This window comes from Triticum urartu, chromosome 2A (assembly GCF_056163025.1).
Source record: "Triticum urartu cultivar PI428250 chromosome 2A, HENAU_Tu73, whole genome shotgun sequence".
NCBI lineage: Eukaryota > Viridiplantae > Streptophyta > Magnoliopsida > Poales > Poaceae > Triticum > Triticum urartu.
Genome location: NC_141874.1, coordinates 283,466,541 through 283,478,757, shown reverse-complemented (window position 1 = coordinate 283,478,757; position 12,217 = coordinate 283,466,541).

Sequence of the window (12,217 nt, the reverse complement as noted above, 5' to 3'; positions counted from 1 at the left end):
CTTTTGTTTTGCTTTCTGTTTGAATAAAATACCAAGATCTGAAATTCTTAAATGTTAGAGAGTCTTCACATAGTTTCATAATTATTCAACTACTCATTGATCTTTCGGAGTAGTTTGTTGTTGCTCTAGTACTTCACTTATATCTTTTTAGAGCACGGCGGAGGTTTCATTTTAAAGAAATAGATGAACTCTTGTGCTTCATTTATATTATTTTGAGAGTCCTAAATAGCATGGTAATTTTCTTTGGTTATGAATTTAGTCCTAATGTGATGGGCATCCAAGATGGGTATAATAAAAACTTTCATACAAGTGCATTGAATACTAGGAGAAGTTTGATACTTGATGATTGTTTTGAGATATGGAGATGGTGATGTTAGAATCATGCTAGTTGAGTAGTTGTGAATTTGAGAAATACTTGTGTTGAAGTTTGTGATTCCCGTAGCATGCACGTATGGTGAACCGTTATGTGATGAAGTCGGAGCATGATTTATTTATTGATTGTATTCCTTATGAGTGGCGGTCGGGGACGAGCGATGGTCTTTTCCTACCAATCTATCCCCCTAGGAGCATGCGCGTAGTACTTTGTTTCGATAACTAATAGATTTTTGCAATAAGTATGTGAGTTCTTTATGACTAATGTTGAGTCCATGGATTATATGCACTCTCACCCTTCCACCATTGCTAGCCTCTCTAGTACCGTGCAACTTTCGCCGGTACCATAAACCCACCATATACCTTCCTCAAAACAGCCACCATACCTACCTATTATGGCATTTCCATAGCAATTCCGAGATATATTGCCATGCAACTTTCCACCGTTCTGTTTATTATGACACGCTTCATCATTGTCATATTGCTTTGCATCATCATGTAGTTGACATCGTATTCGTGGCAAAGCCACCGTTCATAATTCTTTCATACATGTCACTCATGAGTCATTGCACATCCCGGTACACCGCCGGAGGCATTCATATAGAGTCATATTGTAACACCTCGGATGTAACTTACCATATTTGTATTCCAACTCTTGCCATTCTCGGCTCTAAGTTATGATATTTCCTCGTGGTTGGGTTTTGTCTTCGTTTTGCATTTTGTCCATGTCATGCATATCATATCATGTCATCATGTGCATCTCATTTGCCTATGTGTTCGTCTCATGCATCCAAGCATTTTCCCCATTGTCCGTTTTGCGATCCAGCACTCCTATGTCCTCAGGCGCCCCCTTTTGCCTCTTTTCGTGTGCGGGTGTTAAACATTCTCGGAATGGACCAAGACTTGCCAAGCGGCCTTGGTACACCACCGGTAGACCACCTATGAAGTTTCGTGCCATTTGGAGTTTGTTTGATACTCCAACGGTTAACCGGGGAACCGTAAAGGCCTCGTGTGTGTTGTAGCCCAACACCCCTCCAAAGTGGCCCAAAACCCATCCAAACCCCCGCCATCCTCTCGGCCGTTCGATAACGATCGCGTGGCCGAAAACCGCACTCCATTTGGACTCTCCTAGCTTCCTCTACCTATAAAAGACCTCCCCCTCCGAAATTCGGGTGTAACCCTAGTCTAGCTCCTCCCGCCGCCACCGGACGCGTCCGCCGGCGCCGGACACATCCGCCGCCGCCTCCCTCGCCCAATCCGCGCCTGCCACGTGTCCCCACGCCGCCCCCGCACCGCCGGCCCGCCCGGGCCTGAGGCCGGCCCCCGCGGCCCGCCTCTCCGCCGCCGCCGCCCTCGCCAGACCGTGCCCGCTCCCGCGTCCCTCCGCCGGCCGCCGTGCCGCCTCGCCCGCCGACCGCCCGCCGCCGCCACACGTCGTCGCCCGGCCGCTGTTCTCCGCCGCGCCACCGCGCCCGACGCCGGTCACCGCGCCCGAAGAACCGCGCCCTCGCCGCTCTGTGTCATCACCAGATCCAGAGTCCCTCACCGGTGAGCTCCTTCCGTCCACTCCGGCCGCCGCCCCCTGCCAACTCCGGCGATGTCTCCGGTGATCCTCGATCCGTGCGCCCCGATCCGGATCTGGATCTGAAACCCTAGGTTGACTTCGAATATCCCCAAGTCTTTTTATTTTACTTCCTGGAGCACTTTTCATCATGGCATAACTCCGCATCCGTAGCTCCGTTTCGGGCGTGTGATATATTGAAATGTTCATCCTGATGTCCTATTCATTTTGTTCCATTGCACCATGCTTGTTTGAGTCCATCTTGATGCCCTAATGACTGTTGCAAGAGTGCTCCATAATGTTAGTTCCTGATTCTTATCAGTTTATGAACATTTGTCATTTTTGCCATGATTATTGTGTGCTTCATATGGACTTGAGCTCTACATGTGTTTTGGGCAATGTCATGCCATCTTTACAGGGGTGTATGCCATGTATTTTTGTGATCCATGTGGTGACTAGCACAAGCATGCAAAGTAGCTCTCGTGATGTTTCTGATTTCAGGGACTTAGAATTTCACTAAGTCATTTTCCTGCTATTATTTTTATGCCATGTATTCATGTTGCTACAGAGAGATCCATGCTTCTTTTGAGTATGTTCACTAAGGAGGATTTTGACATATGGTTATTCTCTATCAATCCATGTCCCTGTTTGCATTTATGGAGTCCCCTAGCATTACTCAATCTTGCTCTACTTTTGCTATAAAATGTTCCTAGCAGATTGTTTACGTGTTAATCAATTTTGCCAAGGTTATTGTAGTTGATCCATGCATGCTATGAGATTGTTCTTGCCATGGTTAGCTTCTTGATCATGTATTATTTCCGGTAGTATGCTTAGATTGTCATGCAATGCCTTGTGTTGAGTGCATCGAGCTCGCAAACGTGCCTTCATAATACTGTTTTTGCCATGTCCAGTTTTCTGCTAAGTCTGAATCTGTTAATGAAACTTGCTATGTTTATATGGGTGCCATCATATCTTCTGATCCTTTTTGGCTTATGGTCAGTAAGGGATTTTTGTTACATGCTTTCAGTAGATTCATGCCATGCCTTGTTTTGCCATGATATGTTCCTGTAGCATGTTGTTATCTTGGTCTAAACATTGCTTCCTGATGTTAATTCCTGTCATGTTAGTATTTTCACTAAGTCTGTGATGCTGTTATCTTTTGCACTTTTGCCATGCTTGTTTGAACCTGCTCTTGTGTGATTTAGCCGTAGCTCAGTGTTCATCTTTTGTCAAGCATCTTGAGTAGATCACTTCCATGTGCTTTGTTACTATGTTGGAGTGCAGTAGCTTAGTTTCTTGTTGCATTCTAGATGGCATCGTGTTGTTAATCACAGAATTGTGCCATTATTGTTTTGCATGCCATTTGCAAACCGTGCATCCGATTCCGGTGATCTTTATATTGATTTCGACCGAAGTCAACTCATCTTTCCAGAGGCATGCTTGGTTTGCCAAGTTGAGGCCTGGTTCAATCTTTTCCTTCCGGAGCACGCATATGCATTGCATATCACATCCCGCATGTCATGCCATGTTTTGCATCATGTTGCTTTCTTATTGCACCGTGGTTGATTGTGGTTTCCTTTGCTTGTGTTCTTGCCTTGGGTAGAGCCGGGAGACGAGTACATGATCGAGGAACCCGTTGAGTACGCTTACGAGGATCAAGCTTACGTCAACTCGGAGAACTTTGTAGGCAAGATGACCATACCCTTGAAATCACTTCTATCTTTGCTTGCTAGTTGCTCGCTCTATTGCTATGCCACGATACCTACCACTTGATATATCATGCCTCCATATTGCCATGTCAAGCCTCTAACCCACCTTGTCCTAGCAAACCGTTGTTTGGCTATGTTACCGCTTTGCTCAGCCCCTCTTATAGTGTTGCTAGTTGCAGGTGAAGATTGGAGTTTGTTCCTTGTTGGAACATGATTATTGTTGGGATATCATTATTATATCTTGTTTACTTTAATGCATCTATACACTTGGTAAAGGGTGGAAGGCTCGACCTTATGCCTGGTGTTTTGTTCCACTCTTGCCGCCCTAGTTTCCGTCATACCGGTGTTATGTTCCTTGATTTTGCGTTCCTTACACGGTTGGTTTATAATGGGAACCCCTTGGCAGTTCACCTTGAATAAAACTCCTCCAGCAAGGCCCAACCTTGGTTTTACCATTTTCCACCTAAGCCTTTTTCCCTTGGGTTTCGCGGACTCAAGGGTCATCTTTATTTTAACCCCCCCCCCCCCCGGCCAGTGCATCTCTAAGTGTTGGTCCAACCTGAGCGATGTCCGGCGCCCCCTGGGCAACCGGGGTCTATGCCAACCCGACGTCTTGCTCATCCGGTGTGCCCTGAGAATGAGATACGTGCGACTCCTATCGGGATTTTTCAGCACATCGAGCGGCTTTGCTGGTCTTGTTTTACCATTGTTGAGATGTCTTGTAACCGGGATTCCGAGTCTGATCAGGCCGTCCAGGGAGAAGGAATATCCTTCGTTGACCGTGAGATCTTGTGATGGGATAAGTTGGGACACCCCTGCAGGGTTTTGAACTTTCAAAAGGCGTGCCCGCGGTTATGGGCAGATAGGAATTTGTTAATATCCCATTGTAGAAAACCTGACACTTAACTTAATTAAAATGAATCAACTGCGTGTGTAACCGTGATGGTCTCTTTTCGGCGGAGTCCGGGAAGAGAACACGGTCTCGTGTTATGCTTGAACATAAGTAGTTTCAGGATCACTTCTTGATCTTTATAGCTTCTCGACCGTGCTTTACTTCTATTCTCTCTCTCATTTGCGTATGTTAGCCACCATATATGCTAGTGCTTGCTGCAGCTCCACCTCACTACCTTTTCCCTACCCATAAGCTTAAATAGTCTTGATTGCGAGGGTGTGAGATTGCCGATTCCCCGTGACTCACAGTTTACTTCCAAAACCTGATGCAGGTGCCGATGATGCCAGTCCAGGGGATGCGACCGAACTCAAGTGGGAGTTCGACGAGGATTCGGGACGTTACTATGTTTCCTTTCCAGACGATCAGTAGTGGAGCCCAGTTGGGGCGATCGGGGATCTTATGCATTTGGGGTTGTCTTTATTTTGGTTCCGTAGTTGGACCTTGATTGTATTCTGGATGATGTAATGCTATATTTATGTATTGTGTGAAGTGGCGATTGTAAGCCAACTCTTTATCTCTTTCTTACTCAGTACATGGGATGTGTAAAGATTACCCCTCTTGCGACATGCCTACAATGCGGTTATGCCTCTAAGTCGTGCTCCGACACGTGGGAGATATAGCCGCATCGTGGGTGTTACAAGTTGGTAATCAGAGCCTTCCCCGACTTAGGAGCCCCCCTGCTTGATCGAATCGTTGGCGTTGTTGAGTCTAGAAAAATGTTTTGAGTCTTATAGGATTATATATATCGGAGAGTAGGATTCTTTTTACTCCTCAGTCCCTTCGTCACTCTGGTGAGGCTTCCTGACGTAGAGTTTTGACTCTTCTCTTCTCAAATTTCACGAAAAAAAATTAGGATCACGCGGGTATCTTGGAATCGTTCCAATGGTTTTTTGACGAGAACATTGTTCTTGGTGCCTCCTGACATTTAGGGGTTGTGGCAGTGTCCCGGGGAGTTGATCTCTGAGGTGTTGTCGTCACAATTTTATCGTTGCAGTTCTGGAATACCTGAGTTTCGCCGACATCGAAAATCTCCTTTATGTAGTTGTTGGTGAGATAACCTCGACGCCACCCAGTATTGGGGCGGGAGTTCGGGAGTATTACCATAACTCGTATAACGGATGCTTTTCGAAGGTTGAGGTAAATGATTTCCGAAGGTTTCTTGGTTATGTGTTGAAGGATGGATACAGCTGGATGTAGGATTTGCTAGTTTTGGGTGAGATATTATGCTTCCCCTGTATCCCCAACACCTGATTGCATAACCAGAAAATTTTGGGAGTTTCATAGGTGGGAATTCAAGTAGCTCTAGTATTTCTTCCGTAGATATTTGGTTTGTCATTTGGTAATCCTTACCAAGTATTTGTTCATATCCGTACCTTGTTGATTTTATTTCTTCTACCTTTATCTAAGTGGCTTCTCAATTTATGGGAGTGTGATGATTTACTTTGGAATTCATTCATTCATTCTTGTTCGAATGTTAAGGCTATATGTTGCAATTTCGATCCATTGATTCATCTTGAATATACGTCTTTCAAGATGCTAACGGATGTCAACCTCTTCAGGATGGCTCCTCCAACGCGTCAGAATCCGGAACCTCCGCCACCACCTCCACCTCCGGAGGCATGGCAAGCTGTCATGGCCGCTACCAATGCCAACACGCAGATGCGTATGCAACTCTTGCAAGAGCGCAACCAAGGAAACCAAGGCCATGGCAACAATCAAGTTCAGTTTGCTACCGTCAACCAGTTCCTCGCAAACCAGCCGAAGTCTTTCAGTAACTGTGTCGAGGCCACAGACGCTGACGATTGGCTCGTGGATATCTGCAAACATTTTGAGTGTAGCAATGTCAGGCCTGAGGACTTTGTCAAGTTTGCTTCGTTCCAACTCAAAGACCAAGCTGCTGAGTGGTATCAACAATACAAAGATTCCAGAGGAGGACGTGTGATTACCTGGGATGCTTTCCCCGAGACTTCAAAGTGTTGCTGAGAGTAAGCGTGAGGAGTTCCGCAATCTAAAGCAAGGTAGCTTGTCTGTTTACCAATACAACATCTTGTTCCAGCGCTCGCTTCGCCAAACAAGACGTCCCTGATGAGAAGAGCATGATTTATCAATTCAGAGGTGGCCTCAGAGAAGATCTGCAACTAGCTCTCGTGCTTTTTGAGCCAAAAAAGTATGATGAGTTCTACAACATGGCACTAAAGCAAGAGGCCGCTCAACTCAAGTGTGATGCTTCCAAGAAGAGAGTCAGGGATTCAACTCCTTTTTCAACTCAAGTGGCAGCTAAGCAGCAAAAGTTCTGGTTGCCTCCTCCGTTCCGCCAGCCTTATCAGCAGAAGAGTAAAGGTGGCAATGGATCTTCCCACCCACCCAACCCAGGCTATCAGAATAAAGCTTCGTCTCATGCTCCAGATCAAGTGCTCCGTATCACCGGCCGCTCTCAGAGGTTATGTGCAACAAGTGTCAGCAGAAGGGGCACTATGCTTAAGGTTTCAATGACAGTTATATTATGAGTTTATGAGTTTTGATGTACCGAAGTTAGTTCGGAGTCCCGGATATGATCACGGACATAACGAGGAGTCTTGAAATGGTCGAGACATAAAGATTGATATATTGGACGACTATATTCGGACACTGGAAGTGTTCCGGGTGATTTCGGAGAAAACCGAAGAGCCGGAGGGTTACCGGAACCCTACCAGGAGAAGTAATGGGCCATATGGGCCTTAGTGGAGAGAGAGAAGGGCAGCCAGGGTGGGCCGCGCGCCTCCTCCCCCTGGTCCGAATTGGACTAGGAGAGGGGGGGCGGCGCCCCCCTTTCCTTCTCCCTCCCCACTTCCTTCCCCCTCCTAGTAGGAGTCCTACTCCTACTAGGAGGAGGACTCCTCCTTGGCGCGCCATAGGGCCGGCCGGCCTCCTCCCCTTGCTCCTTTATATACGGGGGCAGGGGGCACCCCTAGACACACAAGTTGATCCAGGTGATCGTTTTCTTAGCCGTGTGCGGTGCCCCCTTCCACCATAATCCTCGATAATATTGTAGTGGTGCTTAGGCGAAGCCCTGCGACAGTTGAACATCAAGATCGTCACCACGCCGTCGTACTGACGGAACTCTTCCCCGACACTTTGCTGGATCGGAGTCCGGGGATCGTCATCGAGTTGAACGTGTGCTAAAACTCGGAGGTGCCGTAGTTTCGGTGCTTGATCGGTCGGGCCGTGAAGACGTATGACTACATCAACCACGTTGTGCTAACGCTTCCGCTGTCGGTCTACAAGGGTACGTAGATCACACTCTCCCCTCTCGTTGCTATGCATCACCATGATCTTGCGTGTGCGTAGGATTTTTTTTGAAATTACTACGTTCCCCAACAGTGGTATCAGAGCCTAGGTTTTATGTGTTGATGTTATATGCACGAGTAGAACACAAGTGAGTTGTGGGCGATATAAGTCATACTTCTTACCAGCATGTCATACTTTGGTTTGGCGGTATTGTTGGACGAAGCGGCCCGGACCGACATTACGCATACGCTTACGCGAGACCGGTTCTCCCGACGTGCTTTGCACAAAGGTGGCTAGCGGGTGACAGTTTCTCCAACTTTAGTTGAACAGAGTGTGGCTATGCCCGGTCCTTGCGAAGGTTAAAACAGCACCAACTTGACAAACTATCATTGTGGTTTTGATGCGTAGGTAAGATTGGTTCTTTCTTAAGCCCGTAGCAGCCACGTAAAACTTGCAACAACAAAGTAGAGGATGTCTAACTTGTTTTTGTAGGGCATGTTGTGGTGTGATATGGTCAAGACATGATGCTAAATTTTATTGTATGAGATGATCATGTTTTGTAACCAAGTTATCGGCAACTGGCAGGAGCCATATGGTTGTCGCTTTATTGTATGCAATGCAATTGCGCTGTAATGCTTTACTTTATCACTAAGCGGTAGCGATAGTCATGGAAGCATAAGATTGGCGAGACGACAACGATGCTATGATGGTGATCAAGGTGTCGCGCCGGTGACGATGGTGATCATGACGGTGCTTCGAAGATGGAGATCACAAGCACAAGATGATGATGGCCATATCATATCACTTATATTGATTGCATGTGATGTTTATCTTTTATGCATCTTATCTTGCTTTGATTGACGGTAGCATTTTAAGATGATCTCTCACTAATTATCAAGAAGTGTTCTCCCTGAGTATGCACCATTGCGAAAGTTCTTCGTGCTGAGACACCACGTGATGATCGGGTGTGATAGGCTCTACGTTCAAATACAACGGGTGCAAAACAGTTGCACACGCGGAATACTCAGGTTATACTTGACGAGCCAAGCATATACAGATATGGCCTCGGAACACGGAGACCGAAAGGTCGAGCGTGAATCATATAGTAGATATGATCAACATAGTGATGTTCACCAATGAAACTACTCCATCTCACGTGATGATCGGACATGGTTTAGTTGATTTGGATCACGTAATCACTTAGAGGATTAGAGGGATGTCTATCTAAGTGTGAGTTCTTTAGTAATATGATTAATTGAACCTAAATTTATCATGAACTTAGTACCTGATAGTATCTTGCTTGTTTATGTTTGATTGTAGATAGATGGCCCATGCTGTTGTTCCATTGAATTTTAATGCGTTCCTTGAGAAAGCAAAGTTGAAAGATGATGGTAGCAATTACACGGACTGGGTCCGTAACTTGAGGATTATCCTCATTGCTGCACAGAAGAATTACGTCCTGGAAGCACCACTGGGTTTCAGGCCTGCTGCTGGAGCAACACCAGATGTTATGAACGTCTGGCAGAGCAAAGCTGATGACTACTCGATAGTTCAGTGTGCCATGCTTTACGGCTTAGAATCGGGACTTCAACGACGTTTTGAACGTCATGGAGCATATGAGATGTTCCAGGAGTTGAAGTTAATATTTCAAGCAAATGCCAGGATTGAGAGATATGAAGTCTCCAATAAATTCTATAGCTACAAGATGGAGGAGAACGGTTCTGTCAGTGAGCATATACTCAAAATGTCTGGGTATAATAGTCACTTGATTCAATTGGGAGTTAATCTTCCAGATGATTGTGTCATTGACAGAATTCTCCAATCACTGCCACCAAGCTACAAGAGCTTCGTGATGAACTATAATATGCAAGGGATGAATAAGACTATTCTCGAGCTCTTCGCAATGCTGAAAGCTGCGGAGGTAGAAATCAAGAAGGAGCATCAAGTGTTGATGGTCAACAAGACCACTAGTTTCAAGTAAAAGGGCAAAGGGAAGAAGAAGGGGAACTTCAAAAAGAACAGCAAGCAAGTTGTTACTCAAGAGAAGAAACCCAAACCTGGACCTAAGCCTGAAACTGAGTGCTTCTACTGCAAGCAGACTGGTCACTGGAAGCGGAACTACCCCAAGTATTTGGCGGATAAGAAGGATGGCAAGGTGAACAAAGGTATATGTGATATACATGTTATTGATGTGTACCTTACTAATGCTCGCAGTAGAACCTGGGTATTTGATACTGGTTCTGTTGCTAATATTTGCAACTCGAAACAGGGACTACGGATTAAGCGAAGATTGGCTAAGGACGAGGTGACTATGCGCGTGGGAAATGGTTCCAAAGTCGATGTGATCGCGGTCGGCACGTTACCTCTACATCTACCTTCGGGATTAGTATTAGACCTAAATAATTGTTATTTGGTGCCAGTGTTAAGCATGAACATTATATCTGGATCTTGTTTGATGCGAGACGGTTATTCATTTAAATCAGAGAATAATGGTTGTTCTATTTATATGAGTAATATCTTTTATGGTCATGCACCCTTAAAGAGTGGTCTATTATTATTAAATATCGATAGTAGTGACACACATATTCATAATGTTGAAGCCAAAAGATGCAGAGTTGATAATGATAGTGCAACTTATTTGTGGCACTGCCGTTTGGGTCATATCGGTGTAAAACACATGAAGAAACTCCATACTGATTGGCTTTTGGAACCACTTGATTATGAATCACTTGGTACTTGCGAACCGTGCCTTATGGGTAAGATGACAAAAACACCGTTCTCCGGTACTATGGAGAGAGCAACAGATTTGTTGGAAATCATACATACCGATGTATGTGGTCCGATGAATGTTGAGGCTCGTGGCGGATATCGTTATTTTCTCACCTTCATAGATGACTTAAGCAGATATGGGTATATCTACTTAATGAAACATAAGTCTGAAACATTTGAAAAGTTCAAAGAATTTCAGAGTGAAGTTGAAAATCATCGTAACAAGAAAATAAAATTCCTACGATCTGATCGTGGAGGAGAATATTTGAGTTACGAGTTTGGTGTACATTTGAAACAATGCGGAATAGTTTCGCAACTCACGCCACCCGGAACACCACAGCGTAATGGTGTGTCCGAACGTCGTAATCGTACTTTACTAGATATGGTGCGATCTATGATGTCTCTTACTGATTTACCGCTATCGTTTTGGGGTTATGCTCTAGAGACGGCCGCATTCACGTTAAATAGGGCACCATCAAAATCCGTGGAGACGACGCCTTATGAACTATGGTTTGGCAAGAAACCAAAGTTGTCGTTTCTGAAAGTTTGGGGTTGCAATGCTTATGTGAAAAAGCTTCAACCTGATAAGCTTGAACCCAAATCGGAGAAATGCGTCTTCATAGGATATCTAAAGGAAACTATTGGATACACCTTCTACCACAGATCCGAAGGCAAAACCTTTGTTGCTAAATTCAGAAACTTTCTAGAGAAGGAGTTCCTCTCGAAAGAAGTGAGTGGGAGGAAAGTAGAACTTGATGAGGTAACTGTACCTGCTCCCTTATTGGAAAGTAGTACATCACAGAAACCAGTTTCTGTGACACCTACACCAATTAGTGAGGAAGCTAATGATGATGATCATGAAGCTTCAGAACAAGATACTACTGAACCTCGTAGATCAACCAGAGTAAGATCCGCACCAGAATGGTACGGTAATCCTGTTCTAGAAGTCATGCTACTAGATCATGATGAACCTACGAACTATGGAGAAGCAATGGTGAGCCCAGATTCTGCAAAATGGCTTGAAGCCATGAAATCTGAGATGGGATCCATGTATGAGAACAAAGTATGGACTTTGGTTGACTTGCCCAATGATCGGCAAGCAATTGAGAATAAATGGATCTTTAAGAAGAAGACTGACGCTGACGGTAATGTTACTGTCTACAAAGCTCAACTTGTCGCAAAAGGTTTTCGACAAGTTCAAGGGATTGACTACGATGAGACCTTCTCACCCGTAGCGATGCTTAAGTCTGTCCGAATCATGTTAGCAATTGCCGCATTTTATGATTATGAAATTTGGCAGATGGATGTCAAAACTGCATTCCTGAATGGATTTCTGCAAGAAGAGTTGTATATGATGCAACCGGAAGGTTTTGTCGATCCAAAGGGAGCTAACAAAGTGTGCAAGCTCCAGCGATCCATTTATGGACTGGTGCAAGCCTCTCGGAGTTGGAATAAACGCTTTGATAGTGTGATCAAAGCATTTGGTTTTGTACAGACTTTTGGAGAAGCCTGTATTTACAAGAAAGTGAGTGGGAGCTCTATAGCATTTCTGATATTATATGTAGATGACATATTACTAATCGGAAA